General features: G+C 43.4%; 1 protein-coding gene across 7 annotated transcripts in view; it reads right to left on the bottom strand.

Annotated features, from left to right (window-relative positions):
- Positions 1-25387, bottom strand: part of Esrrg (estrogen related receptor gamma) — a 613611-nt gene that overhangs the window by 264346 nt on the left and 323878 nt on the right. Inside the window, exon 1 of one of the 7 annotated variants that reach the window (XM_026779827.1) lies at positions 7215-7234. The exons of the other annotated variants lie outside the window; for them this stretch is intronic. The gene's annotated coding sequence lies outside the window, so the exon portion shown is untranslated. Of the gene's footprint in view, positions 1-7214; positions 7235-25387 lie in introns of those variants that run through there. 7 annotated transcript variants of the gene reach the window in all.

Raw genomic sequence — 25387 nt, 5'->3', positions numbered from 1 at the left:
CTCTCTCTCTCTCTCTCTCTCTCTCTCTCTCTCTCTCTCCCTGCCTTCCTTCCTTTATCTCTTCTTACCCTTTTACCTTTTTAAAAATTAGCTGATACTTGGTATTCTGGAAAAAGAACTAAAGAAGTAACTATTGGGAGAAAAATAAACTTTATTGTTTTCATAATTTATCCTTTAGTTATCTATGAAACTGTATATTTCTTGCTATTTTCAGGTTATCATGGCCATCGCTTTTGATGCTCAATAAGTTTACTAAGGGGCTTAACCTGGCCCCAAGCTGACCACTTAGATATTTAAATTTTAGACAGAAAAATTTAACTGGCAGTTAGAGTAAAAAGCTCAATAAATTCTGGGTCTCGTGGCACACGCCTTTAATCCCAGCACTTGGGAGGCAGAGGCAGGTGAATCTCTGTGAGTTCAATACTAGCCTGGTCTACAAAGTAAGATCCAGTCTAGGCAAGGTTATATAGTGAGACTCAGCCTCAACAAAACAACGAACAAACCAAAAACAACCAAAAATAAATCAACAAACAAAACTCAATAAAGGAACCTCAGTCAAGAAAAGAAAATTTCCCTTAAAATACATATATTTTCTGTAACACTCATAGTCAAATAATACTGTTCACTGTTTTGGTTTTAATATGTAGAAATTTAAAAATTGGATTGGTTTAGAAAGCAGATAAACAGCTCACAATGAGATCCATGCATTTTACACACAGATAGAACCTGGTTTAACTTGAAACTTCACCAAGAAAACCCATAAACCAGTTCAAGAATCGTCTAGTATTGTCAACTCTGTTCAAAGCATATCGAGGCACAATTAAAGATGAATGCATACATCTTGTAAGAGCTGCATTGCTTCAGAGTGCAATAACCAAGATTTGAAAAACACATTCTTTCTGACATTAGGACCAACACAGATGGCTTGCTCATTTTTTAGAAAGTTTGGTGGGAGTTTTCTGTCACTGGCAGCCACAAAGGAGCTCTTCCGCTCCCTGCTTATCCCTCTGGGAGGTGAACGTTATGTGAAGTAATCAGAGAAAGCATTCCAGCCCCTCTGAAGATGATGATTTAGCTCATGTCACGAGTCTATAGTCAGGGCCACAGTTTAGCTCATGTTCAAGTGCTGCTTTATCATACATGTGAAGGCATACGAGGTTTCACACATGGTATGGCTGGAGGTTCTGAAGGGCAAAAGCCATGGAAGGTTTCAAAGTGGCATCTATGGTGTCGCCCTCCCATCCTCTGACTTATGAATGAATGTCTATGACTCAACCACAAAGCTGTCTCCCTCCCCGCTGCACACAGAGACGAGGGTGCCTCCCAGAAGACAATGTCATGGCTAAAGCCACTACTTCTAAACAAAACCTGTGACGTTACACACCAAAATACGTGTTGACTACACTAGTGACCAGGGCTGTAACGCACTGTGAAAAGGACCTCCCTCTGACTGAACTGGGTCTAGAGAGGAACATGGAGATGATTAATTAAGGCAAGGAGAAAGAGAACTGTTATCTTAACTTTTCATTGTTGTTGCACTTTTCACTTGTACTCTTAAGAAAAAAGAAAATGGAAATAATATTGTCTTTAGACTTTAAAAGTCACCTTTGGATTTTCTATTGACTAGATAGCTTGGTGCCTTGGATCTAAGACCAGGTCTCCCCACATTATGTGGGTACGTAGACTCCTCCCTTTAGTTACCTCCATAACCTGTTGTATAGCTGAACATGACATCTGCATGGGTGACATGTTTTGTCTGCCCAATAAACCTTCAGCCTCACTACCATCAACCCCTTTCCGTGAATGTAGCATGTCTCGTGCTTCTGAGACACGCGACTCTGTTCTCAGCTGCTCACACTGACGTCAGAAAGCTTCACAAAGAATAGCATCATTTGTGTCTTTTTTTTCCCAAATGTATGTGTGTAGGATGTTCTGTGTGGGCACTCACATATAGGTACACAGGCACACATGTGGACATGCATGTGGACACGCATGTGAAGGTCAGAGGCTGATGTCAGGTGTTTCCCTCAGTGACTCTCTTGCTGAACCCAGAGTTCACTGATTTAGTCTAGCTAGCCAGCTTGGCCCAGGGAAGCGCTGTGTCTACCTGTTGAGAGCTCTGCTTACAGGACAGCCACCAGGCCCTTCTGCCTTTAACATGGGTTCTGAGGATCCAGACTCTGATGCCACGCTCGAGGGATACACGCTTTATCCACTCTGCCATCTCCCTAGCTTAGAAACGGCATATTTTTAATAAGCATTTTCATCCATTTACCACCTACTTCTTCCCTCACTACTACGGTCTACACTAAGGCTGCTGGCTGCCTAAGGAACACCAAGGAACAAGATTCCATCTGGCCACTTCGCTTCTCACCTTAAGTGTGTCCGACTCAGCCAGTCTGATCATCTTTCAACAGGAGCTATGTATGCTCCTCTATGAAAATCTTTGGAATACCTTGCTGTTCTCATTAGATGAGGCATGAGCTACTTAAAGTGTCCCTCCAAGTCCCCTTTGTCCTGGCCTACGCCCAGCTGCAGAACCCTCTCTCATGACTGTCCCCAGCATTCTTCCTAGGAACAAACACACCAGCTACCAGCGGGAGATCACAATCCTCCGGCTCTTTCCTTTTTGCCGTGTACTGACTACTTAGTCAGTCATCCCAACACCAATGTGCCCCGACTTATCCTAGCTCTCTGTACCTCCAGGGCTGAGTTAGGCAAAACCCAGAGATCTCCAAGGGTCTCCAACTATCCATGTGATGGCACTTCACCCATTGACGTAACTGTCTGTTCTTGTGTCTGCATCCCTCCCTGGACTTCAGACTCTGAAAGGTTTGGATGGCGTCTCGCTCACACCCATCCTGTGCAGCTGAACACAGTTCCCACTATGATTTATTATATGGGCTAAGAACGCACTGAATGGCAGTTTCTCAAAGTGGTGGTCCATTTGAATATCCAACGGACTGGCAAAGGAAAGCCTTGATGTATGGTTGGGAAGGAATCCTTTAGCATTTGGGAGGTAAAGGAGTAGTCCAGGACCTCCGGAGAATATCAGAAGATGTAATGAGAATAACCCGAAGAATCTCCCTGCTGCAGCAGAAGGGGAAGGTGCCGAGGCTCCTAGGAATGACTGAAAGACAGGAGACATTGCCAGGAGCTGGGTCTGATGGGGAGTAGCGGCTCACAAACGTTCACATCAGTTGAGAAGAACATGCTCTAAGAACATACATGAGGGCTTACGAGATCAGAAGATAAAAAGGGCCCCGCCAGGCTGTTTTCACTGGAGGCTCGTCTCCACATCCAGCCATCCCCTCACCTTTTGAAGTTTATCTATCATTGCTTTGAATTTATCCTTCTTTCTTTCGGGCCAGGTACCACTGGCATGATCAACGAGAAAGGACATAATTCACCCAGGGAACCTCCTATTCAGGCTGTAATCGGTGGTGACGCATTTTATGACGGTTCCGTAGAAAAGATGACTATCGAACATAAAACACATTGTATATTATGAGGTAATAGAATATCCAGCACTACACATCATCCCCTCCTGCGGTGGGAATCCAGAATTTAAGGCCATGAGCTATGGCAGGCAAAGGTAAAGATAAAATCCTGCCTAGCAACTCAGCCCGTTGCCCATCGACAGCTGGGCAGTCCATGACGAGGCAGTTCAACATGAAGACTCTTTGCAAGACCTTAGAAGGGCCTCTATGAACCTGCAAGATAGCCAAAGCAGCGTCTAGGGGTTCATCTTAGTTTTTATAGCATTTATTTTGCCAAAGAGGATTTTCTTTGTAGCATATTACGGACTATTTCAAATGACTGGTAAGACTCGTGCAGCGTTATATAAAGAAACATAGTCCTGGAATCAGTTTGATTCTGGAATTGCATCCCATTTCTGAATAATAACACTCTGATGTGAGACTCAAGGCCATCATGGTACCCAAGCCTTTAAAATGGGATTCTCATATTAAATAATTGTCACAGTCCCCACCCTGCCCACAACCACACCACGACGTGAGGCAAGTCATTCATGTTTTGTCTCCACTTTGCCTGCACCATTACACCTAAAACTCTGATGACTCAGAAGACCATTGCCCTGAAAAGCCACCACGCTGTTCCGTTTGTGGGCTAGTGTTACCGAACGGCACAGAGACATCTATCCCACTTGGCCTCCCAAGCTGATGTTAACCCACACCTATGAAGAAAGCAGGTATCGGCAGTCAAACCTAGCAGCGCCTGAAGCCAGAAACCCAAACCTTGGCTGCCTTTACCTTCACGGTCCTTGTCTCTGCAAATTAGTCACCAGAAGAGCAATAACAAGGAGAAATCTGAGAGCCACGCGGGTAGCTGGTCTCAGATCTGTGCAACTTTAAAAAATTCATCAAACAGGGATTACTGAAGGTTGTCATAACTTGGCTCCTCGGGAACAGCTTTTGATATGTGTGTGCAGGGGGCTACTCCACAGTGTTCTTACAAAAGGAACGGTGAAAAAGGCAGACACGGGCAGGTGAGACATTCACGTGTAGCACAGTGGTTCCCAGGGAGAGCTCCAAAGCACAAATGAACCCTGAAAGTTGTTTCTGTTTGAGACAAAAGAGCTGGAGTCTGATGCTTTTATACAGACTGGTCATTAGTGCCCCAGAAAGGACGCTCCTTGGGAAGGGGTCAGTCCTTTAGAAGAGTTCAACTGGAGATGCTGGCCAGCTTTAACTGATATATCTACAACACAATCCTACACCCTAGGCCTGGAGAACATTTCTGACGAGGCGCAGAAGGATTGTAGAAGATTATAGGAACCAGAAGCCCGAGACACCTGCTGGAAGAGAGTCTCCTAGAAATGATAGAGAAACGGATCTATGACATCTTAATAACATGGCTGTTCAAAGAAGGCCTGAGCAACAGCTGTACCAGTAGGTATGCCAAAGCTGATGGAGGAAAATCTCACATGGCCCCAGTCCTAGGTAAAGAGCTATAACTAATCAATGACCTGCCTAGAGAGGGAATGAGCCCCAACAGGTTATTCAGTCCCATGAGGTAAGCCCTAGACATATATTCCTACATGACTCAATAGGCTCTGTGTGTGTATGTGTTTTAGTGTGTGTGTGTGTGTGTGTTGTATGTGTATATGTGTGTATATATGCTTGTGTGTGTGTGTGTGTGTGTGTTTATGTATGTGTGAAAATAAAGTGCAGCAGGTATTGTGAGGGCCTGGGGAAAGTGGGAGGATTTAGAGGGGGAGAGGGAGAAGTAGAAATAATTTATATAGAGAGCTCATGCATGAAATTCTCAAAAATAGAAAGAAGATAAAAATGAAAAGCTTATGCTGTCTTCTAAAAGTTGTATTATTTACAGGCTTATATTTTAATAGTTACACACATACACACACATATCTTCTTCCTGGCTATTTAGTCTCAAACACCGAGCAAATTATAATTATCTTAGAGATTACGAAAGCAGAGGCAATATTCATACAGGTGGATATAGGAAGGTAGACTAGCCAGCTAGGCTTCAGATTCGGCACTGGGGGAGTGGCATTGAACAAATGGCTTTCTCCCCAAGAGTCCACTTCTGCACGCTGGAGATGCCAGCGCACCACTCCGTCTGTGTGAAAGATCAAATGAGATGGCCCATGGAAGGTCGCCGACTCCACCGCATCTCCCCCACAGCACGGAGCTGCGCCACCGACTGCTTCCTCCCCTTTCCTGCCTTCTACATAAACTAGTTAAGGGATCTGCTAGTGAAAGTTAAAAGAAAGAAAGAGAAGTGGGCAGGCTCTGTGGCTCAGATCTATAGACAACAGAGTGTAGCGGGAAAGAGCAGGCAAAGAGACCACAGCTCATACGCCATAGCCAGCAACGAAACCTCCATACCAGTTGACATTTTTAATGTTTGTATCAATATCACCAGGGCCTCTCACTCACAGTGTGGATTCCAAGCTTAAGAAATGTAATTTCAGAACAACAGAAGCCCCATCACAGGGCTGACATCTCCAAAATAGAAAATGCATCTATGGGTAAGCTTTTAAAGAAGGCGTAGGCTGCAACTCTTCCGAAAGAACTGCTCAGGTGGACCCTGAAATGGTGGGTGGGCAAAGTTTAGTCAACACTCACTGGGAAGGACTGCTCACAGAATCCGAAGTGTACAAACTTGCTAACCACTAAGATGGGCACTAGTCACACATTGTCTTTTCAGTGGTCACAGGAACTGAGCGTCTCTGATCATTGTCATCTTTTACCTCAGGGAAAAGCACAGAGGAGAAGACGTGGGACACCTGTGCTGTTAGTGCCACTGCTCTGCGCTAAGATCTGTTTTCTGCCTATTAGAACAAGACTCGCAGTGGCAATGGGGTTCTGCAGAAGAGAAAGGAGCATCCAGAGGAAAGACAGAATCGCCAGGAGGGAATCTGGAGGGAAGTCCCCAGATGCAGAAGCTTTCTCACAGGCCCTAAGTCCTCCCTGGGTTGTCAGAAGTCTTCTCAGAAAAGGAGCCTTTTCACGTTACGTGTTTGTGACTCAATGTTTAGGCTTCCTTTAAGATCAACACTTTAGCAATCGGGGTCCCCTAGCTTTTATCTCAGTAACAAATTTAATCAGCGAGTACATTGTAAAGAAAATGATTTTGCAATTCCACCTAACACTGTACACCAAGCATTTCCACCTTAAACCCCAGGTAATTGCAGTAAACAGTATCAGTAGCCTACCACAGATAAACCACACTGTGGGCAATGGATTCATAGACAAGAATAACAGGCTACTATTTTAATTTTTATACTGGACTCATTATTTCACTCAGAAAATATTTATTAAGCTTCTATGTTGTGGTCCTTTGCTTAGCCTTAGAGAGACAACCGGAGTAGGGGGGATCAAGAATAATAATCTCTTGCCCTATGCCCCAGTCCTTGTTGAAGAGTAAGAATAATTTAGTAAGCATATTTAGTTTTTTTTGCTCCAAGAACATCAGTTTATTCTTAAAATGCAGATAATAAATGCATATTTTCAAGCTTTCAACATAACCTTCTTATTTTCCAGCACCCAGTAAGAGATCTTACCACACAAACACGCACTGAATGGGGGCCATCAACAGTTCAGTTAATATTTTTATTTGAGGGCCTCTGCACTCCAATTGCTAACTCAATACACTGCCGTGGTTCAAAAGAGCTTAAATCCTAGTGGGCTGATTCAAGTAAGTAGAAACAAGTTGGTCAGCATACATACCCCCCTGGAGCCCCAGTGCAAAAGAGACCACCTTTCCATGCACAAATATGCCCCTCTTCGCTTCTGCCTCCTCCTGTAGCAACCTAGGAAAACCAAGCGTGCAAGCCGGTGAGACAAAAATCAGAGAGGAATGGAACACCTGACTCTTTAGCTGATTTCTAGATGATTCCCAGGAACTGTTAACGTGCAGAGCAGGAGACAGACTGTCCAGGTTCATATCTGTATCCTGCACAGTGTAGACACACACCATGGGCAAATGTTGGCGAACGCAAGGTGACATTCCCCTGAAAACTCTGAAAGTCACCGACTCTTACTGGAGGTCACCTGGCCTTGTTGGCACCTTGGCTGACAAAGAAGAGTTTAAAAAAAAATCAACCCTAATGAGCTTTTAAATAGCAAAGTCTCTTCTTTGCAAATGAATTATGATCTACTATTTCTTAAGCTTTAAACAAAAGAAAGGCGTGGTTTCACATCTATTTCTGTTATTTGCAATATTTGCGTGAGAGCAAACAGGAACCGATTGCAAAGGCCTTGGTTTTTAGACAAAACACAGAGGCTCTTAAATATAATAAGGCTAGTGGGATTGTCCTTTAAACGCCTCTGGTATCCGGGCCCAGGGACAGACCCGCACTTGTTACGGGATGACAGAGTAAGCTACTCATGGCAATGCCACTTGTGAGTAATGGCACAATTCCTGCCTTCTTGGGCTGTTAAGTATTTTCTCTCCGTCTCTGTCTTTCCCCGTATATATTAATATCTAATTTCCATGTTGGTTATCAAAATGCAGGCAAACAGTTTCTCCTATTGCACAGGGAAGATAGAGGGCATCTCAGAAACTCCAGGGGAATTTGCACCTCAATCATGCTCGAACATTGATTTATGAGAATCAATATGCATTTTTGCAAACAATCTTTTAGCTCCTTTTTTTTCTAAGTTAGCACTTAGCAGCAGAATTAGGTCATTTTCATTAGAACGAGCCTCTGATTAACTAGTTCTTTATTTAAAAGAATACAAGCTCTGCTTCCAAGAATGTTAGAACATTTCGTCAATAGTTCAGAACGGGGCTAATGATCATCGCTAATGAAAGCCCCGTGCAAATTTGAAATCTCTGTGCTGCTCCTTTTATCAAACTCTGGGATGCTAGCAAAAATAGTTTGTAGCCATCAGTCTCTCCCTTCGTATAAATAAAGCAAGCATGACCCCCCAAAAATAATAGGAGTATTCCATCTTTCAGTCTAGTGTGACTGTGGAGGAAATAAGTTTCCTTCTGTTTTTACCTCATTAAGAAAACTTTCTTGGAAGCGAAGAGAAGGCACAGTGGTTAAGAAAGCCTTCTGCTCTTGTAGAAGACTAGAGTTCGGTCCCTGGTACCCACACCTGGCAGCTCACACTCATTTATATCTCCAGTTTCAAGGGATACCATGCCACTTTTGGCCTCTGGAGACACCCACAGGCACACGCACACACACACGCACACAGACACACACACACTCACACACACACAAATACATTCACACACATACACACTAATAAAACATAAAAATATATATTCATAAAAACCTCTTAGTTAGATGCCTCTTGCTCACTAGAAATAATAGCATGCACAGTATTAGGTAGATGAGCAAAAGAGGGCATGGATTCACTTTAGCTCCCCTCTCCTCCCCGACAATAGTTACTGGGCATCTTTTGGAGGATTGCTGGGGTATGACGATCCTTTGGGAACACATTGCCGGTGATTCTGCTATGACTTCTGATAGAGCCTGAAGAACGTATTTCCTTACATTGAGGGGCATATGTGTCAATTAGCTCTTAAGTGCCTCCCATTCCATAAGAACGGTGCATTTGGTAGGAGGCTGATTCTAATGGCCAAAGTCCAGGCGGATGGTCGTGGAAACTACGCTGTTTTATAAGCTGCATGATGACCACCTTCCATGAACTCAGCATTAGCAAAACGAGCTTCTCAACATCAAGCTCCCTTAGAAACTGTCCAGCGCTCATCACTGACCTTTAATTAAAATGAAAAGCTTGGATTATCTTTACCCTATAGGAAATCATATTGCCTGTTCCTGCCTTTCTGTTTCTATTATGTACTTAGAAATACATCTCACCAAAGCTGAGCCACTCGGGCTCACAATTCCACAGGCTCCCTTGGTGGCTCCTGTCTCTACTGGTCACACATTCCTAACAGAATCTGACCTCAGGGTTCCTTCCTTGGGGTCTCATCACCAGGGTGATTTCTAGAGATCAGACTGCCTCGAAAGGGGTCTATAAGCACAGTGTTCACAGGGTCCTTGCCAAAGCTTCCCCTGGTGATATGGTTAAGTTTTCTGGTTTGAGGTCACTCTTAAACATTCCCCATCACTGGATTGGACAATGTCTTACATATGTCTCAACTCATCAGGGTAAAAAAGAGAAGAAGGAAAGAAAAAAAAAAGGAAAAAGTAAAGATAGTTGAGGTTCCAAATACCATATCATACTAACTTGTATTCCATTGTAACTCCCACGAGTGAGTCCATTGTGATTTGGGGGAACTGGGCTTGTTTCACACAGTGCCTCTTGCCTTTGCTTCTCCATGTCTTCCCTCACAGAGGTTTCTGTTGGCTAATTAACAACCGATTAAACAAAACCATTAAAGGCTGCCCTGGTAGAACCAGAGGTCTGTATAGCATGGTGGAGCACAGGCTAAACATGCAAAGATTTGCAGTTCAAGTCTTAACACCAAAAAAAAAAAAAAAAAAAAAAAAAAAAAAAGAAAAGAAAATCTGTATGTCTTCACTCTCTGTGTGAATATAAAGTTTCTGCCACACCCTATCACACATACCTGACATTTGTCTCCTTTCCATGTTTAGATTTTCCTAATGACTTCACTGCTTTTATCCACTTAAAATTATCATGAATCTTTCCATGATCCTGGAGTTAATTTTGCTCAAAAATTTTCTCCTTTTACCTAATTGCAACTCTGGTTTGGGATTAAAGTAAGTTCTTTGCCAAAACCTTCATTTTTTCCCACAGTCACTATACACTTGGTTCACGCATCACACATTATCATAAAAATATTATGGGTTGGAGGTGACGCTAAGTCAGCTTCAGTTTCCACCTAATACAAACAAATCCCAGGTAGGGTGATGCATACTTGTAATCCTAGCACTGGGGAGGCAGAGGCAGGAGCTCAGGACCATCCTGCAGTATACGCCAAGTTTGGGGCCATCCTGGGCTACGGGAGACCCCGAGAAATATTGATACAATTGATTTCATTAGACAAAGGAGCAAACACCCACTCTTGTTAAATACTTAAGTACACACAGAGTAGTAGACTCAAATTCTGTGATCCAAGAGAGTTTTCAGAAGGCATTTTGGATATTTCCCATGGTCAGACCAGACAGACACATATGGATGGATTTATCTCAGCTTCCTAAATGAAGAATTAGAACACAGGTAGTTAGGTCAAGGGCTCAGTGAACGCACATCATTTAAAAAGACGACTTCTTGGCCCCAGCTTCTTCCCTTCTCTTTTCTTCGGCACCCCAGCCCCCCAACAAAAAGCTTACCAGTTGGTGAGTTTCTGTGCTATTACTTCATGGAAATGCTAGTATTATTTAACATTAAAAATAAAAATCGCACTCAAGCAAGTGCTGAATTATTCATGGACTCTGATTTTACATAATTTGGCCATCCCTCTCTTTATTGCTATTTCAGTCTTCATCGCTAAACAATTCTTTCCTAGGTCCACTTCGGATCCCTGCGAACAAGGAGATAACACTTGCAGAATGTTCTTCTGACATGATGTTCGGAGCTGATGTCCAAACATTTGCAGCTGAAGCCTCAACAGCTCACAAACAGCTGGGGAGACCCACAGTGCCCAGAATGAAAGAAAAAAAAATCAAACATTAACAAGGCCATTTTTATATTTTTTTAAATCAACTTTCTTTAGAATTGGAAAATCTGTAGTGTCACAATAGCTACCAAAATGGAACCATCAGAAGACAGCCTTGAGGGCTCACATTGTCACTCTGTACTCCCATCGCAAGTGCACACCAACCTAAGACATGATTTAAAATATAATTAAGACTCTTAATGGGACTCGAGCCTTACACGCTACTAATGGGCTCTCTCGGCCTCTGTTGAGAGCACAGCCGGGTAGAGAAACAGGATGCAGCTCGCTCTTCCAGCAGAGACAAATGCCATAACCGAAGGGCTACTGTGGTCAGCATTCAAGACCTCACAGCCTTAGGGGCAGTTGGCCCTGGCCTGGAACTTGTTCAGGACTGAACTTCACAAGAATTCTGCTCAGAGTGTGGGGGTGGGGAGGGTGGGCGAGCCTCAGCAACTGTACCCGGGAAAGCAGGAGAGACAGTTGTACAGTGAAAACCACCAAGTCAGCTGCCGGGAACTGCCTGCCTGAGCAGAAGAAGGGGGTTCTTCAAAAAAAAAAAAATCACTGTTTTTGTTTTGTTCATTTCTAACATATAATTTTTTTTAGCTAATCATTAATGTTAAGTGGCTAGAAGTGGCAGCTAAGCCTATGTGGTGGCATTTTTCAAATGTTTGCTGTTAAGTGTGAGAACGAGAGAGAGGGGAAAAAGAAACAGATGCGAAATACTATAATGAACCAACATGTTCTATTTAAAAACTGTTTGTCAGCTGTAGTTAAGTTGACACTGCGAGCCTAGCAACAAATCATAACATTTTGCAGGTTTTCCTGCACGCTTGAAGCAGCCACAGCACACGCTCGCCCAGATCCCAGGGGTGGGCGTTTAGGAATGGCAGGATGGATGGGGTGGAGTGGACACACGAGACCCCCTGCCTCCTCACAGGTCAGCCACCGCAGAGGGTTTCCAATGGGCTGCGAGCGGCCCAGCAGTACTGAGGGATTCCCCGTTTGCCTGAGCGCTCAATTTTGGATTCCACTTAAGAGATGGGTGCCGTGCAAGGACCAAGTCGCCCACCAGCTTGTCTCTGAGGTTTGTGTGTGTGGAAATGAGCTAAGGCAAAGGATGCAGAAGGAATTTGATTTCAGAAGCGAAAATCATAGAGAAAAGGGATGAAGATGTATAAAGATAAATCATATGATTTCATGAATGTGAAGTGACCTACTACTGTGTGTTTAGCTTTGCACTAGGAAATGTGGGGCTAACCTAAGTGATAAGGGACTGTCAAGATAGCTCAGAGAGTGAAGGGTGGCTTAGACAGAAAACCATACTTCGTGCCACACTGGAAAACTTGAGTCCCCTCTCCAGGGCTTCTGTGGCAGAAGGAGAGAACTGACTTTCATGCGTTGTCTTCTGACCTCCAGGCACACATTATGATGTGTGTGCACTCACTCACACATAAATAAATGTAGTAAGTTTTAAAGAGAAAATATTTTTAAAAATCTGTTTGACACATTAAGACAGTAACATAAATATATACACGACAAGCATGGGTCCGGTTTATATGGAATCCAAATGCTAAATTTAGCAAGTAGTAAAAAATGAGCTGGGTAATCCACAAATAAGTAACAATTTTGTCTCTTTAATGCCCACGCGTAAGTGCTTCTTATCAATTTCAGTCTGTTTTCCTAGACCCATTGGAGTCAGCTGGATAAAATTAACTGAATGCACTGTCTATGTAGAAATGCCATTAAAGAGTAGAAAATGCAGCCCCTAAGGCCCATTTGTTAGAGGCCAGCTTACCAGCCTTTAACTACAGGAAGATGGTGGAACCTTTAGGTGATGTGGGATGTGCTTCTGTATATGTGGTGCTTTAATTGGTTGATGAATAAAGCTGTTTTGTCCAATGGTGTAGCAGAGTAAAGCAAGGTGGGAAATCCAAAGAGAGATAGAGAGGAGTAGGCAGAGTCAAAAAGACGCCATGCAGCCTCCGAAGGAGTAACATGTGACAGCAGTAAGCCACAGCCTTGCGGCAATACACAGGTTAATAGAAATGGGTTAGTTAAATTGTTAGAGCTAGCCAGCAAGAAGCCTAAGACATTGGCCAAACAGCGTTGTAATTACTATAGTTTCTGTGTGATTATTTGGGCCTGGGCAGCTGGAAAACGAAAGCACACCCTTTGTTTCTATTTAGAAAGTGGGGCCTAGCAGAAGAAGCTATGCCATGGGGTGGCCATTGGGGTGAGTGTGGAAGGTGTTAGGATCTGGTCCCTTCTTTTCCTTCCCCCATTTCCCATTCTCCAAAAGAAGGTGAAGAGGCCTCCTTGGGCAAGGGTTTCTCCCATGTTGCCCTGAAATTCTACAGAAGGAAACCTTCCTCCTTATAGGTCAGTCATTCCCAGTATTTTGTTGGAGTAACAGGACGCAGCATCTCACACTACTCTGCACAGTGGCTGTTCAAGCTGCCTGCTGAATGAACTCACACACGTGAATGCCTGAGGAGCTTCGGGAATCCTGTGTCTTCATTTCCCAAAGGTGCAAATGACAGTCTGAAGTGCCGGTGACTGTGACTTCCCTAGTTCTCTGGCAAAGCTGAGCCACGTGGGCTCCTGGTCCTAGGACTCTTCACAGTCCCCCAATTCTTTGTGGTCAGGTAAGCAGTTGGATTATAGGTATATAGTCTGTGGCACAGGGATGTCAGATAATGCTCTTGTACACTGTAAAGATTTGTCACTCATATTGGTTTAAAAAAACAATGATTGGGCAGTAGCCAGGCAGGAAGTATAGGTGGGACAACCAGACTAGAAGAATTCTAGGAAGCAGAAAGGAAGTCAGCTGCCAGTCAGACACAGAGGAAGCAAGATGAGAATGCCTTACTGAGTAAAGGTACCAAGCCATATGGCATATAGATAAGAATTATGGGTTAATTTAAATTGTAAGAGCTAGTTAATAATAAGTCTGAGCTAACAGGCTAAACAGTTTATAAGGAATATAAGTCTCTGTGTGTGTCTTTGGGACTGAACAGCTGTAGGACTTGGTGGGACAGAAACTTGTATCTATAGTACAGGACTTGCCTAGTGTGAATGAAGTCCTGGGTTTGATCTCCAAGAAGCAAAGTAAGAAAGGTGAGAGGAAGAAAAGAAGGAGGAGAAGAAATAGGGATGTTTCAAATACAACCCATAGTGTAGAAGAAATAGGGATGTTTCAAATACAACCCACAGTGTAGAAGAAAGGCCACTAGATATGCCAGCCTTCACAGCCACCCCCAGGCAGCCATTGCTCTTCCTCTTCCTCTTAAAAACACGTTAACTCCTGTTGTCTGAATCCCAACTAGACGGAATCTCCCAGCCTAGCCACCAGTGGAACTCCCAGCAAACTTCTCCGACTTGCAGAGAAAGATCTGCACCCTAATGTCACTCTTGTCTTCTCTCCTTGGCCAGAATGATCTAGGCCAGATGCAACCTTAGAAGCCATGAATGTTTCTTTTTTTACCCCATTATTAATCAACATTCTTGCTGCTTAAGGGTGACAGTGTTCATAACTTAAGTAGTAAGCTATGCTAAAAGGAATCTGCATTTCACAGACCAGCATGGAACTAGAAAGACTCTCCTTTGGAGAACACTGGCAAACATCACCTTCATTGCAAAGACACTCACTGAATAGGATCAATACCATGGGCCAGAGATCCTCCCATCCCCAATAGCACTCAAAGAATGATTTTAAAAATAATGCTGAGACTCGTTGTATATGAAAGTATTCTTTCTGTCACAAACAACTAGCATTTATGTCACGACCCTATCATTTCTATTACACTATCAGTAAGAACAAGCAAATAAACAAACAAACAAACAAACAAAAAGACAGAAGCTTAAGAAAGTCAGTTAACCTAAGTGTTTGAGAAAAACTTCAGAACTTGGAAAAAACAGACAAATAATATAGACTTTCAGTTCCATTTTGAGGACATTTAGGCCTCAATAATTTATAAAATATTTTGATAAAAACCTAAATCCACCAATTCTCTCCCTTCCCTCTTTTCCTTTCTTGATCCTATTTCTTCTGCTTTCCATCCCCTCCCTGCCTTTGTTCTCCTTTCCTGTTCTTCCTTTCTCACCGTCTCCTTCCCTCCTCTTCCCTCCCCTTCCCTCCTCTTCCCTCCTCTTCCCTCCCCTTCCCTCCCCTTCCCTCCTCTTCCCTCCTCTTCCCTCCCCTTTCCTCTCCCTTCTCCCCTCTCCTCCTTCCCTCTGCCCTTCCCTTCTCTCCTTCTCTCGCTCTTTCTCCTCTCCCATTTCTCTCTCTTCCCAACCTCTTTCCTTAACTGCAATCAATCTCATAGCCACCAACTAGATTTTCTTCTCATTTTCAGAATAAGAAACATTTAGAGAAAATTATTTGCAAACTCTAAGAGAATTGGTTCTGGTTTCCTGGTGTGACGATAATCATCACATCTTATTAGCGGCATTTGTGTTTAAAATTTCTAATTTAAAACAGAATATTATAATAACTTTATGACTTCAAGGACCTAAGTACGTGCTGTCAGTATTTTTCATTTTTTTCTGGTATACATACCTGTGCATAGTTTGCTAAATACCCTGTTTTGTATGATGTTCTGAAAGTGGCCAGTGTCATTCAACCAGGTCTTGTGTGATAAAGAACTGGCAGTCAGGCTGGCCTTAGTTCCAAAACAGTAACTATGCTCTTTCTTCTCTTCCCTCCCGACAGTACTCTTCTTTTAGAAAAGAAATTTCCCTATTTACTAACGTGTATGTGTGTGGCGTGCATGTGTGTGCACGCATGTATGTGCATGCATATGAGTGTTTGTGTAGGCATATGTGGCATGCATGTGTTTATGTGCATGTGTGTGCATGAATATCTGCATATGTGTAGTATATGTGTGTGCATGCACATGCATATTTGTGCACAAGCATGCATATGCTCATGAAGGCCAAATCTCCTGGAGGTGGAAGTGGTCATGAGCCTCCCCATGTGGGTACTGGGAACTGAACTTGGGTTCTAGAAGATCATTAAGAGCTCCTAACCTCTGACCACTCTCTCCTGTCCCACAGCTATTACTCTTTATAGAATTCCAAGCTCTGCACTAGGATAGAGCAGAGGCAGGCCAGGGGAGACAAGCTGCTTTGGGTGTGAGAGCTCCCAACTATGGCTTCAAAGACAAATATTAACAAGAAATAGAAAGTTAAGGATGGATCTGCTCAGGTACTTCTCATGAGGCACATATGGAAGAAGGGCATGAATAAAACACACGCAACATTCTAGAATCCTTGCCCAGATTAAATGTATGCTGTTTTATCAAACATTACAGAAACATCTCCAGTTCCACAGAGGAGAAGAAACATACCATGGAAGATGCCACGTTAGTCTAAATCGGGAGTGGTGGTACAGATGCACCAAAGTTTTCCTAGCTCCCAGCAAACCCTGCTTTAAGGCAGTAGTAGACCAGGAAAATCTGTTCAATGACAGTATGTTCTGATGCCACAGTGCATCAGCTGATTCTTCCAATGTAGCCTCTCATGCTGACTCCACTGCAATTTCCACAAGATTCCACGGCCGCTCAGTGAGAAAGCAGCGCCCCTTTTCATCCCTCTACACTGCTGAAGGGAAAACCTAAGCCATAGCTTTTGCCTCCTTTGTGAAATCAGAGTGGCAGCAGATGAACTTCAGACTGCCAACGTGGCAAACCGCTGCACTCAACCAGAACTAGCATCTGTGTCCAGAACAATGTTCTAATTTTTTTTTCCATTTTAAAAATGTCTTATTTATTCTTTGAGGATTTCCTACAACACATTTTGATCATATTCAACCTCGCCCCAATCTCCTACCAGACTCACGGCCCCTTCCCTACTCACTCAACTTGGGGTCTTCTTCTGTTGTATCCCATCATGTACAATTTGTATGGCTATATATTCTTGGATGCATGGCCCTCCACTGGAACATGGGCAACCTAGCAAGAGCTACACTCTTAAAGAAAACTGACCCATCCTTCATCTGCCACTTCCATCACCTGCTACTCCATCCATGGTTCAGGGTGGAACTGCATGCCCATCTCCTATCTCCATGTTGAGACTAGATCTAGCTTGAGTTTGCATGTGTCTTGGTGATGTTGTCATGGCTACTGTGAGGTCATTAGTGCAGCTGCCCGCCCTCTTCTGAACAGAGGACCCTCTGTCCTGTAGTCATCCCCAGTCCTGTCTTAGACTCTCTTTGTCTTGCATCTGCAATAATACCTTGACTAACATCTGGATCTTTTGTTTACCACATTTCTTTATTGCCTGTCTTAGAAACTGAGCAGATAGATAGCACACTATCTGGATGGTAGAGTCTTACAGCTTTCAAATGTTCTCCCAATGAGCTCCTCCTTTTCCTTCTTCCCCTGTGGCAGAGTTCCTCCCAAGACTGTAGGAGGGGTCATCTCTGGAACCAAAAGAATAATTCAGAGGTATTGACATATCACTTATGGGACTGGGTCATAAAAATGTTGCTGGTTCCTGTTCTGGCACCCCCTCTTCTTTCTCTCTTTTTCTTCAATCATTCTCCTGTTCAGGCAAGATGCTATTGTTACAAGCAGCCATATGAACAGGACTATGTGGGAAGGAACAGAGGCCTCCAGCTGACAGCCACGGAAGAGATCTTAGGAGCAGCCCCCCTGACCCTGTAGAAGCTTTGGATGTTTGTTATTAGTAACTTAGGGAAAATATCAGGCAGAACCATTCTGCGAAGCCTGACCACACACAACCACCTGTCCTCAGACACTTCAAGATTTGGGTATTTCTTATTTGAAGTCACTGAGTGTTCAGGTAGGTTTAATGTGGTTTAATGCTGATGACAAGGTTCTCTACAGGTTTCTGTTTCCATTTTGGTTTTCTTCTCCCGTTTAAGGGTCTTGAGGATAGAAGCCATGTCTTATTCACCTCTAGGATGAGCAGAAGGACTGAAGCCAACAGCAGATCCAATAACCATTTTCTGAATGAATGACTATCTCCTTCCTGTTTGTAATCATTAAAGTAAATTCAATGGCAATTACACTTCCAGACTTCTGGCTTAACTAAGGCATTTAAAAAAATTAATGTGGTTTAACTCAGAATGTGGAAAAGGGAAAAGAAAATCTAAAATGAGATCACCTTTCAGAAACTCTGATTTTTCTAATGCTCTCACCATTAAGAGTTCAATATAAATTTACAATGAGGTTCAGCGAACACTTTAGGGAAGCTTGGCCTCCTGCCTTTTCAGCATTCATGATTGCAAACTGAAACTTGGCCCAGGAGCTAAGACATGACAGCATGATGGGAAAGGCTGACGTAAGTGTGGAAGAAAGCAACTCCTGGAGGCCTTGGGCTTAGGAGACAGGAGAGTTTGAAACACAATGACTCACAGAATGCACACCTAAAGTTAAGTGTCCTTGGTAACTTACTATTACCCCTCAAACCAGGTGAATCATAGTTCTTAAATATCTACCTGTTCTTATAGTAGAAGCATTGAAACCCCTTTCCTCTGGCTTCTTTCTTTTCTTTAGAGTTTATTTTATTTCTAATTATGTGTCTGGTTGTGGGTACATTCACATTGAGTATGGGTGCCCATGGAGGCCAGAAAGGAGCTGGTTACAATTAACTGAGCTGCCTGAGAGTGCCGGGAGCTAAACTCTGGTCCTCTGAAGGAGCAGTGCATGCTCCTAACTGCAGAGCTGCATCTCCAGCTTGGTCTTCTAGCTTTCTGGAAGTAAACAGCATACCACTGATTCAACCAGTCACCCGCTGGGCCACAGCACAACTCGGAACTCACCCAGCTACCTTTCCCCAGCCCTCCTCTCATACACACCAAGTCTGCTAACTGGGTGCTACTTTTGGTGTCTATGACATCACCTTTTCTATATTCCACATATGAGTGAGATCATGTGGAACTTGTCCCTGAGTACCTGGCATATTTCTTTTAATAAAACAGGCTTCAGAGAATCAGGGACTAAACACCGTCTGAGCCCCTATAGGTGGGAATTACATGCTGTAGTTAATGATAGCAACTTCATAGTGTACTTGACCTTCCAAATCCACCAGTACAATAATGTACTCTTAAGGGGGAAACATGGTGCACAGGTGGTTAAAATAATCTCAGTACCATGCATGGGGAGTCCTCACAGGGATGTGCGTCTTGAAGCACATTTACCACCATTGCTGTAATTCTACTTTTCCTACTGACAAAGAGAGAGTGACTTCCCTGAGGAGAAAGTAAATGGAGTCATACAGGAGAAAGCTGAGAAGCAGTGGCTAAGCTCAGCCCCAAGTTTCACCAAAGGGAAGTTCAAGTCCATGAGCGAAGGAGACAACCATTTCTAGGGATCACTGTCACCATCACCATCATTATAACTGTGCATCATAGAGAATTTCAAAGCAGTAAGAGTGGATCTGATTGGTTGGGGATAAGACTCAATAAAGTACTTGTTTTGCAAGCATGAAGACCCCAGCTTGTTTCTAAGACTCCTCCCCCACCACACACACAGAAAGAGTAAGTGTGTTGATGTACATGTGTGACCCCAACCCTAGCCACACAAGCAATCAGATGGCAGGGATTCATTGACTGGCTAGTCTACCCAGTCTAGTCAGTCCTGGGTCCCAGGGAGAAACCCTGTCCCCCAAAAGAAGGCAGATGGCTCCCGAGAAAGTAGATGTTTCTAGAGGATACTAGATGTTGTCCTCTGTACTCCACGCATACATACACATAGGTACAGAAATTCACATGTGCATATATATACACATATATACATAAATACACACGTGCATCTACTTGAACACACAGACATGTGCATGCACAGGCGCACACACACATGAATGGATCTACAACAAAGAAACCAGCCACATAGTCACACCCTCTGAGTCCTTGATCCTTTCCCAGTGCCCGAGGTTAATCCACACCCAATAAGACTGAATGTAGGATTATAGGAGTCATGAATGACATTTCAGTTCAGTCCTGGCAAGAATCTAAGGAAAGGTAATGAGGAACGTGTAACGTTAGAAAAGAGGCAAAGACAGTGGGTGTTTTCTGTCAGTAAAACCTTTTCCGATCACAAGAAAACAAAACTTTGCTTCAACCAATACCTCCCCACAACACACTCAACATACACACAGACAAGCACCAAAACGGAAGCAGTCCAGGACCTTCCTTCAGCAAAATGAATTTATCCACAACTGCTATAAGCGATTCATTTTTGGTAACTTTGTATTATTGATGTGGGAGTGATTTCTTATTAATAAAGAAACTGCCTAGGCCCATTTCATAGGCCAACCCTTAGGTAGGCGGAGAAAACAGAACAGGATGCTGGGGGAAAGAAGCTGAGTCAGGGAGTCGCCATGGTTCTCCCACTCCAGACAGATGCAGGTTAAGATCTTTTCTGGTAAGCACACCTCATGGTGCTACATAGATTATTAAAAAATGGGTTAAGAGGCTAGATAGAAATGGGCCAAGCAGTGTTTAAATGAATACAGTTTCTGTGTTGTTATTTCGGGTAAAGATAGCCGTGCGGGCGGCTGGGTGCCGGGGACGCAGCCCCGCTGCTCCAATTACAACATATTATAATATATGCAGCCCTAGAACCATGTCCAGATTTCCTGGTGTCACCTGGAGGCTGGCGTCAGGCCTACCAAAGATATGAAAGTTCAAGAATTCTAGAATCCTTTCTAAAATGCCAAAGTATTTGTCTACAGTTTATGAAACCCTCATTTGTATTTTCAACAATCTCTAGATTACACAGGTACAAAGTAAAATATATCACAGAATCGAATGCTATGCACAATTATCATCCTGTGTTCTTGAGGGACTAAGACATGGGCAAATGTCTGTACATGTTCAGAACAGACATGCTTTTTTTCTGAGTTTGGAAACTGCAGTTATTTAAACCAGAGATGTGAAATCTGAACACAGAGAATCCTTGCTATACTATTCTGGAGAAGATGGTATCCCCCTCAAAACCTCCCCATGTTTGTAAGTGGAAATATGTTAAATCAGGTGAGAGAAGAGACAGGCTTCAGCATATCAAATGGACAGGAACTAAAGAAGGAAAGAGAACTGGTGAAAGGAAAGGTTGACCAGAAGTTCAGTTGGAAATGAGCTAACATTACAGGTAAATTCAAATGGAAAACAAACAAAGAGATAATTGTGCCAAAATTTACCACCTTGCAATGCAGCTATTAGCCCATTCGGGAAAACCATTAACATCTGGCTTCCATGCTCCAATCACTTCACCAATGGTCGAAGCAAAAATCACCCCAGACCAACACTCCACCCAAGGCAATGCTGGCTCCCCCAGTTGCCCTTCTCTGGTACACAGCTACACACTCAAGTATTGGGACCACTAAAGCACAGGGGAGACAAGGAAGACAAAAAACGCAGCTAGCTTTTCTTTGTTTGGTTTGGTTTTTGGAGACAGGGTTTCTCTGGGTAGCACAGCTCACTTTTAAAAGTGAAAAAAAGACTCTAACCAACACTTGAGGCGATTCAGAAGCACTTCTCTGGATAGCAGGTGACAAAAGGTGCTTGTTAAAAGGCATGAAAGCATCTCTTCAATAACAAGTCATTAGAGACTGGGTTCTATTTTAATAAGAAAGAAGCATCATTTGCTTGAATCGAAATACCAAAGCAGGGGTCTTTAATTACTTTTGGGCCTGAGGGTCCTTTGAGGATGAGTGGGAGCTGGGAGTCTCCCTGGCTGATAAGTGTCCATACTCAGAGACTCTACCATGTTCTAGCCCCTTCACTCTGTCCTCACCCCCATCCCTATGGCGGTTCTCTGTTTTCTCAGGGGACCCTGTGTTAAAAGATTATAAACCCATGAATTTTCTTAAGCCCCATGTTAAAGAAACATGCTGTAGGACCGTGAAAGAAGAATTTAACAGTCTTAATAACAAATTGGTCAGGAAAGAGTTTCATTTCACGTATTCATTCTATGACACACATTTGGTTTTGCATCAATTCGCAGGTTATTTGTTTGTTTCAATTTCCCAAATCTTGGGAACAACATGAAATCTACCACCTTAATGGATTTTTATCATAGAGCCTAGAGAACGAACTCAATCCTTGGCACATGCTAGCAAGTGTTCCCCCACAGAGGACACACTCCAGTCTAAGTCTATGAACAATTCTAAAGTGGACAAGATGGCGTTACTAACTATAGGCACATGTGATTGGCGCCTTCTCATTTTCCCTCTCCCGTTCCTGGGTCCCGCCATCTGCTGATCCTGTTTCCATACATGGTATGATTCACATTTCTCAGAGAACTGGAGCTGTGCAGAAGGAAGCCTGCTTCTGTGCCTACCCCATTCTACTTAGCACTCTGTCAAGGTTCACCTATGTCTTCATACAAGTGCATCATTTCTGTCATGAAAGACTGACTGATATCTCAAGCTGTGCATACCACATTCTCTTTTTCTGCTCCTCCTTGGACACACATTTAGGTTATTTTCATTTCTTGAGGACTGTCAAGGGTGTTGTGATGACCACAGGGGTGCTAATATCAGTTTGGGATTTAGTGTCAGGCATTAATATGTTTATATATTGTGTCCAAAGTTGATTGGTGCAGCTAGTCTAGCCGGGCAGCCTGTTTTAGGGACCTAGTGCTTCAATACTTTCAACCTCTGCCTCCCGATGGCTGGGATTACAGGCTGGCAACGGCATGAGTGCCAAGAGGCTGAATTTGAGCCCTCGTGTTTGAATGACATGTGATTTACCCACTAGGTCAACTCCCTAGCCACAAGATGGCCATTTTCATGTGTTGATAAGGGGTCTGTGCAAAGCCTTTGCTTAACTTTAAAAAATTAGGTTATTGATTATTTTTCATTTCTGTCCGTAGGATTCAGGGCCTCAAACGTGGTCGTCAGATTCTATGCCACTGAGTCACAGTTCCAGCCCGATTTGCCAATTCCTTATATTCAGGAGCCAGTTTCTTCCTCCAAGACCATTCTATTTTTCCCATCTCATACATCTGAGTCATCCTGCTACTCAAACATACTCCACATAAGAAAATAAAAAAAAAAAAAAACAATTTCTAAAATGAAGAAGTCAAAATGAGTGACTGGTTCTCTTCACAGTCCTGGTCATGAGTTTGTTCATATCCTTGTGGCAGTACCCTCTGAAGACTGACTACATGTCAGAAGGGCAGGGTGCCAAAGGCTTGAAAACTACTAAGTACTTCTCTTCAAAAAGTTTGCTACCCCACAAGTGTAGAAACATCCAAACATTGCAAGATGGTGGCGAAAGCCCTCCAAAGTGCTTTCTGCTTGGAAAAGCAGGGAACTGGAACTGTAGGCAAGAAGCAAGGTGAACATTTCACTTCCCAGGGGGTGGTGTTTGCAGAGAAGGAAAGATGAAGAATTATGGTGCTGCTGGAGCACCATGGGATTCCACAGAGGCAAAAACAGCGGGGGAGAGGGGGGGCGGTTCTAACCAGTTACTCTGTCTGATATTGCCATAGTTGGCTTAAGATGCACAAATCAAATTTAGTTCGAAAACAGTAGGGAAATGTGAACAAAATGGCTATATTGAGGAGCAGTTACATAATGTGTGGGCTGAAGACACTGTGAAAAGTGTAGGGTTTTCTATATACAGCCTTCACCCCTATGGATTGGTATTCTTGGTACTGGAAGGTACTCTGCACTCTACCAAACAAGAAAGACAAATATCAACCCAGCTACAAAATCAGATCCACAGTGATGAACTGTTTGCCAGAAGTGCTAGTGCAATGGTATGGGTGTAGCCAACCAATATCTGCTTGGATTTAAGGTCAATTCCATTAGATGGAATCCATCTCTAACACTGCTCTGATGGCTAAGAATCTGAAACCAGATAGGCCAGGGGTCTAAGATAAAACCAAATACTACTGTCTTGCTAAAGGACGTAACCATAAAAGGACTCCTAACGACATTCTGCTATACTCACAGATCAATACCTTGCTCAGCCATCATTAGAGAAGCTTCCGTATGCAATAGATGGAAACAAATCCAGAGACTCACAGCTCCACAAGGTATGGAGAGTGAGAGGCCTTGAAACACTCAGCCCTAAATGGGAAGTCCCCATCAAATCCCTCTCCTCAGGGCTCAGGGAACCCTGCAGGAGGGGAGGCAGAAAGAATGTAAATAGCAGGAAGAGATGGAGGACACCAAGGAAACAAGCTCTTCTCAGCACAACAGGACCAAAGTACATCGGAAGTCACAGGGCCTGCAGGGGTCTGTGCCAGATGTGGCCCAGGCCCTGAGAGAACTGGCACAAGTCCCCAGAATCTGTCTTCAACTGAGAGCTACTCACAGGTAAAAAAAAAAAAAAAAAAAAAAAAAAAAAAAATTCTATTTTCAATAAAAGAAAATAGAAAAAATGTATGGCAATTTTTCTCTCAAATATATTTGTCTGTCTGTCTGTCTCTCTCTCACACATACACACACACACACACACACACACACACACACACACACAATTGTAAGACCCCTTAGTCTAAAACTCACTAACCATTTCCAGAAGTTTGTGGATGGAAAGCCCTTACAGGCATGTGGTCAGAGACCACTGGGGTCAGTGCATATCCTAAGAATATTCCGGGGAACTTTGGGTGCTTATCTATATCTCTCCTTAGTTATGCATGGTCATCACTTGACGACCACCACACCATTTTCACAAGGGAAAATGTAACCAAGAACGACTCTGTATTTGCTAAGCACCTCCCAAGGAGCTTTGTAATTATTTAATTTTCTTAGCAATTATGTGATCTAGGCATTTTTAAAAAGCACTTATCAACACAAAACCAAAATTAAGAGCGGTAAAGCATTACTGAGGGGAAAATGCTCTATTCGTGTGTGGAATTAGTTATCATCAGCCTTGACAAGACAATCGTCTCTGTGCGTGCTACACTAAGCTCTGTCACTAGGCATGCTCAGTAGTGATCTATGTGTGGGTGAGTCCATTTCCTTGGGCTTGCCTTAGTCTGGGTCATGAAGGTCCAAATTCTTTGAGATCAGTTTGAGGGTCTGTACTAACAAAGTAGTGAGTAAAAAACTGGAATCAGGTGGTGTGGTTCAAGTCCATATACCTAGCACTTGAGCATCTGAGGCAAGGGATTGCCATAGTTCAAGACCTGGACCACTTAGCGAGATCAGGCCAGCGTGGCCTCCAGTGTCAGCAGCTGGCAACATAAAGCAACAGTGCCATCCCCGGAGCATGAAGGACTGCAGGGCAGCATCCGCATCAACTCCCATGCAGTCCTTTGCGTAAGGCCTAGGGCAGGGACGTGGTGTGAATGGCGGGGATGTGGTGTGAATGGTG

This window comes from Microtus ochrogaster, chromosome 6 (genome assembly GCF_000317375.1).
Source record: "Microtus ochrogaster isolate Prairie Vole_2 chromosome 6, MicOch1.0, whole genome shotgun sequence".
NCBI lineage: Eukaryota > Metazoa > Chordata > Mammalia > Rodentia > Cricetidae > Microtus > Microtus ochrogaster.
This window is presented reverse-complemented; position numbering and strand designations above follow the sequence as displayed.